Genomic DNA, 6,922 nt, shown 5'->3' on the forward strand with positions numbered 1-6,922 from the left:
GTGTAGTCTATAGCTCTAATAAATCCAGCTTTTAGCAATTTCTCTAGTTCAACCTTGACTAGCAGTGCCACATGAGGATGCATCTTTTGGAGTTTTTGTTTGACTGGTTTTACTCCTGGTATAATAGAGAGGTGATGCGTAATGAGATTAGGATCTAGTCCTGGCATATCTGAGTATGTCCATGCAAAGTTGATCTTCTTTTCTAGAAAAAGGTTGTTGAAATCCTTTAACTCTTCTGTTGATAGTGATTGAGCTAAATGAATGATGTGTGATGTCTCTTGACTCCCAATGTTTATTGGCTAAGTTGGCTCACTCAATATGGAAGATCTCTCCTGGAAGTGACTTGGCAGTATATCAAGTATCTCACCTTCAGGCACCTCAGAGAGGTTTTCACCTTTAGGTACATCCTTTATTTTCTCTTTTTTAGATTCTGACACCGCCACAATTTGGTTTTCACCATCAGATCTTTTATTCTTATTTTTCTTGTTTTTGCGAGTAAGATACCTGATATCTGCTTCAGTCATGTTTTCATTTTGTTCACTGGTGGAAGAGTACATGGGTTCAACTGCATTGAGGTAGTAGGCTAGTGTATAGTCATTGGCAAAGGTAGGTACATTCAAGGGTTGGTTATAAAGAGTATTATCAATCAGTTCCAGATGCATTAAGGATAAGGTTGGAACAGGCTCAAGGGAGTTCACAGTACTATCATCATGGCTTTGGATCGACCAGTCGAGTTCCAGAAGACTACCTTGCGTATGTGTCTCGAGACCAGGAAGAGTTACGACACGATTATCGAAATTCATGTTATTATTTATTGAACCTAACCCAATCGACCTACTTCTAGCATCATCACCTACTTCAAACTGGACTACATACCATGGTGTAACAATAGACAATATCTCATCATTCATGACAGAGTAGTCATAATGCGTTGTTGAATAATTGTTGTCATAAATAGAGCTCCTGTCTATGTCATCAGAGTCATAGGATGAAGTTGTTGACTCATCTTTAAGTGGCTAAATAAAGGTATATATAGTATCAACACCTACATCTTTGATTCTGCAAGTTCCTTCGTGATTTGGTTCATTAACTGCTTGTACTTGATACACTTGTGGACATGACTTTGACAGTTCTGTTAATCCCCATCGTCTGTTCCATTCAACTTCTTCTGGACTGATGACTAGTTCTTTTTCTGTAGCTTCTATTTCTTCTTGTGTAGTTTCGTACCTGATTTGTCCTATCTTATTAGGAGGGTTGGTAGGTGAAGTAATTGCTTGTGTCCTTTCTTTCTTCAGCTGTCGTTCATAGTCTTCTTGTCTTTTTAGTCTTATTTCTTCTATTTCCTTTTGCATTCTTAGGCGTATCAGCTCTTGTGCGTCATCTGTAATATCCCTGGACTCTTCAAGGGTTTTTGTATCTGAGATGTGATCTGGACCCCATTCATACTCATTTGAATTAGTTTATGAGTCATCTACTTGTTGTCTATTAGTATATGTGACTAGAACATTGAGTGGTGCAAACAATTCTCTGATTTTGTATACTTCGTCTCTCATATCCTCTAGAACTTCTACTTCTTGTGGTATTATAGCTGATATAACTGGAACTTGATTACTATCTGGTTCCTCTCTTTGGGTGAACAATTCTTGTTGTTCAACATCACACTCTTCCTGAGTTTGGTGAGTACTAATCTCTTGTATTGTTAAAGGTAGTACCTTCTTCTTTGACTTACGTTGATGGTGAGATGTGTGCTTCTGATCCGATTGCTTTCTTGGATCATATCCCAATCCAGCTTTATCATTGACAGACTTAGTTTGTAACTGAATAGGTTCAACAATACCTTTTTGATGTTTGCCAAGAGGACCAGTACCTGAATATCCCATGCATTAAAGCATCTTATAGCCTGGACCATATTGTGTTGGAGAAATCTCACAATGTCGTATTTCTTTATTTGCACTGTCTTCTTTGAAGAGCGATTTAAGGACATCATCCCCTTTTATTTCACCTGCAAGAGAAGTAGAGGACTATATAAAGGTGCCATCATAAATGACCTTTGGAGTTGAAGTTTGTGGCCTCATACCCTCTAATGGTTTTCCCGACTATCTTGGTGATGGAGGAAGAGATGTTAGTGAGAGTATAAGCTCTATCTTGTAACCATCCATGCCACTGTTTGTGATTCTCAGTTTCTTTTCCAAATCTTTCAGCAAAGATTCTGAACTTTTAGCTACAGAAGCTGCTCTATTATTAGGAACAAAAGTATCAGCACCCTGTGTTAATGCATTGCAAGTATAACTTGTATCAACAAGAATATTGACTTCAATTCCATTATAAGGAAATTTCAAGCATTGATGATACATAGATGGTACTGCTTTCATTTCATGAATCCATGGCCTACCCAGTAAGATGTTGTATGAAAGATGAAGATCCAAGACTTGAAAAATGACATCTCTTTCCACAAGTTCTACTCTGATTGGTAATGATACCAGTCCCTTAGAAGTTCTTTCCTCTTCATCATAAGCCTTGATTGTTATCTTCTTTGTTGGATCAATGACATTCTCAGAAAATCCCAGTTGTGTCAATAGATTGTAGGTACAAATATTCAACCTAGCGCCTCCATCTATCAAAACACGTTTAACGCAGTGTTTATGTATCATGGCTTCAATGTGTAATGGCTAGTTATGTGGGTGACTCAGTGAATTATCATCTTCTTCAGAGAATGTGAGGTAATGAGGTGAGGTCAGGTGACCTACCATAGATTGAAACTGATCTATGTCTAAATCTTCAGGGACACTGGTGGTAAGTAGAGCCTTGTCCAAGACCTCTTTATGTGCAGAAGAGATCTTAAGCAGTTCTAAAATAGAGATTTGAGCATTGGTTCTCTTCAATTGTTCGACAATACTATAACTAGGAGAAGACGATGAAGCTGGTTGTTTCGATTTAGCCATGATTGTGTCTATTTGTTTATTTGGAAGTTTTGATGTCGTTTGATCAAAAGTTGGGGGACTAGCTCTTGGGAGAGAAATCTTCCTTTGAGCATGAGTCACAATATTAGAAGTCTGTGCTTGACTTTAATGATCCTGGACTATGATCACATTGCAATATTCAGGTTGAACAGATTCAATCATGTTGATTACATGATCATTGTTAGTGTAAGTATAATTGACTCTAGCTCCTCCCTTGGATTTTGAGGATTCTCCTTGTTCATAATTGGGTACGGGATCTTTAAAAGCCTTATGATCAACATTAGCCACGTGACTTCCAACAATGATCTTTCCTGCGTCAATGAGATCTTGGATTTCATGCCAGAGTTTCATGCAGTTGTTTATGTTATGTCCCTTGTTCCGATGATAGTTGCAATATTCATTTTCTCTCCACCATTTGGGTCATATGGTCTGGAATTGTCCGACAATGTTATCAGATTATTTGCCAATAAAGTTTTAAAAGCCGATTCATATGAATCATACAGAGGAGTAAAATCACGTTTAGGTTTTGAGACCCAAGGTTTGTCTTTAAACCACTCCCTTGTTTTCTTTGGAGGATTTTCTGTTGTAGTTTCAGTTGTCTTGAGTGCTTGTGTGCCATTGGCCAAGTTAAATATTGTGGATTTTATTTTTGATAGTTCTGATACTTAATGTTAAGTACAGATGCCAAGCTAATAAGATGAGAGGGGGGGGTGAATCATACAAACTTAATCTTCAGTAAAAACAACAGATTCAACCTCAGTAACATATACTTCAGCAATATAACCAAAACTGCTAAACATGCAAACTCATAAGCATATAAACATCATAACACTCATAACACCAGATTTAACGTGGAAACCCAAATAGGGAAAAACCACTGTGGGATTTCAGACCCACTAAGAAATATACTCTTCTAGAGCATGCTCGATTAAAAGCAAATCCTGTTAAAGATTACAAACACATTGCTAGATGTGACCCAGTTAAGGGATTTCCCTTAGATCTGTTAGGATCTTCACCTTGTTAGAAGTGACCTTGTTAAAGGATTTCAAACACTCAATCAGAATGTCACCTTGCTAGAGGGTTTTACAAATTAGACTATTAAGTCCACTTGGTTAAGAGATTTTCTGTCACTTTACAAAATAATAGTAATAAAAATCTATCTGCAACTTCACATCTAAAAATGCTAAAGCAGATTCTTATTTGCTCAATACAATAGGACTTATCTTGTCCATCTGCTGGGCTCTATACTCTGTTATTCAAACAGGTCTTCAAGCTTATGTGCTCGGTAATCACTATGTAGCATCCTTGTGCATACACTTGCCCGCATACATTGTTTATCAATAGTTCCTTATTTATAAACAATTTGCCAACCGCTTAATCTCCTTGATCACATTTCCCATGATCAATCATAGCCATCAGATCTTCAAACTTGACTAGGTTCAATGTATCCTTCGATCTGAAAACGTTTTACCCCGCCTTGGAACTTGCATACATTTCTTGGAACTTGTTTTAGGGTATTGCGGTTCAATCTGAGTTGTAGATCTTCTTGCCGATTTTCCTTTGTCATAGATTCTTAACAAACTTCATTCACGGCATACCAAACATTTAATCATAACTAGCTCATCAGCTTCCTTCATTAAATAATGCTTTTATTCATTCAATGCATTCTGTTATTACTCGGTTGCAACTCGGTAAATACTAAACTTCACTCGGTAGACATTCTGCCTTCATTAACCGATAGCGATAACCTTAGGGTTTACCGACTAGGTTCTTTGCTTGGTAACATAGTATAGTATTAACCTTACAATCAATAACATATGTAGGATATTAAAACAATCTAAACATCATGATCTCATCATTGTCTAACTCGGTAATAGTTGCCCATTGAATAACTTATTCCTCCCCTTATTCATCACATTCTTTCTGTGTCTTTTACCGACATCTTTATACTCATCAAATCATACTTCTTAAGATATGGTAACATCATACTGAATTAGAAAATCAATTTCTTGACATCAATGACAAAATAATAATATTAAGACAGTAAACATCCTTTAGCAGTTATGTCCATAATCATCAACAACCTTCTCAACATCCTTATTGAAATGCCAACAATCTCCCTTGTCTGTTATAATGCCAACAATTTTTGCTTGGACAATATCTACCACTCCATCACTAATGACGTTCTTGTTGCTATCTTTGCCATATTTCCAGTATTTGCTCTTTTCTTTAGAGCTAGAACCTTGCGATGTTTCTTTCCAAAGTGATATATCTCCCTTTTTGATAAGCACGTCTTCCATTCTGAAGGCATTATCTACCATTTTGTTGAATGAAGGGTGTACTTGTATCTGGACACTGTATTTCAATTCAAGGACTAAGTTGTTGACAAATATATCCATTTTCTCAAGATCTGGGATGGTCCATGAATATCTAGAGAACATCTTTCTCCATCGTTGGAGGAAGGTGAGAAAGGGTTCTCCTATCTTTTGTCTGGTATAGCAAAGCTCAATCATAGTGACTGGGTGACGAATGTTGTATGAGTATTGTTGTAAAAATAGTTGGATTAGTTCTTCAAACATTTTTATCCCTTTGGGTAGGCTTGTGAACCATTCCATTGCTTGAGCCCATAAACTCCTTGGGAAAAGGCGCATGAGGTACGTTTGATCATGCATAAACTCCATACAAGCGGCACAAAACTCTCTGACATGATCTTGAGGATCTGAGGTACCATCATACTTGTCAATTTTTGGGATCTCAACTCATGAAGGAAATGGAGACATGTAAAGGTTTTTGTCAAATGGGAATGGGCATATTGTGTCCAGAGAATATTGTTTTGGCGTTTTATCTTTGTTTTCTATTCTTGTGACCACAGTTTGTAATGTTTGCATTCGTTTGCTCATTTTTCCCCATGGTGTCTCTTCCTCTTTAGCAATGATGGCCTCCACATTATAACTAGCAGGGAGTTTGGCACCTTGTTTTGCTAATTCTAGGAAATAGTCTTCTTTTTCCCTAGCCATGACGACCTTCATCATTTTCCGGAATTCTTTATCATTCTGACATCTATGGACTTTGTCTTCAGGAGGTTCAAGAAGCTCAAATTTAGTTGATGAGGAATCGCTGTCAGTGGCATGATTGCTAAAATCTTCGTGAGTGTTTCGTTTACTAGCTTCTCTTTCTTGTCTTTCTCCAGACATGGTGGGAGATAAGGGCTGACCAAAGATTGGTATATCGTAAATTGGTATCTGTGACGAGGATGATTTATTGTAAAAGGGGTTTTCTTTGAAGAATGGATTGTCTTTTGAAAAAAAAGGCGTTTCTTTTTCTTTGTCTCTTTTGCTACGAGAATTTCTGGTTTGAACAGGCATTTGTAACTAACAGGACCGAGAGCCAAATGTTTTGTAGAAGTCAAGATCAAATTGTAGCTAGTAGTTCGTTTAACGTAGTGATTGAGAGAAGTAACTAAGATCTGGTCTGGTTTCAGGAATGATCTATCCTATGTAAGATGTTATCTAATTTAACTTAGGTTTGATAAGATGTTTGTTTGGACTAGCTTAAAAGATGACCGACAAAATCGTGCAACACAACGACAGAGGTACACTATCAAGGTTGTTTATGCTCAGGAGGGTGATAACTAGTTTTAGGCTCGCTGTAAACTGTTTTGGCCAGGTTTGATTGTTCTGGACTGGCAAAATCAGAGACTTGTACGACTGTATTTTTGAGATCGTACGACAGTATAATAGTTTACGGATGACAACAGTTCTGTTTCGTACGAGTTGTTGCCTAGAACCGTACGACAAATGGGTAGGTCCCGAACGACAAAAGATTCAATGCAGTTCTATTTCGTACGACATTGGATTTAGCTTAAACGACAGACTGCTGAGTTTCGTACGACAAAGGATTGACCTTAGGATGACAATTTAGTAGACTCGTACGACTATTCACAGAGCAGAGACTAAAAATTC

The sequence above is a fragment of the Cryptomeria japonica genome, chromosome 3, assembly GCF_030272615.1.
Source record: "Cryptomeria japonica chromosome 3, Sugi_1.0, whole genome shotgun sequence".
Taxonomy (NCBI): domain Eukaryota; kingdom Viridiplantae; phylum Streptophyta; class Pinopsida; order Cupressales; family Cupressaceae; genus Cryptomeria; species Cryptomeria japonica.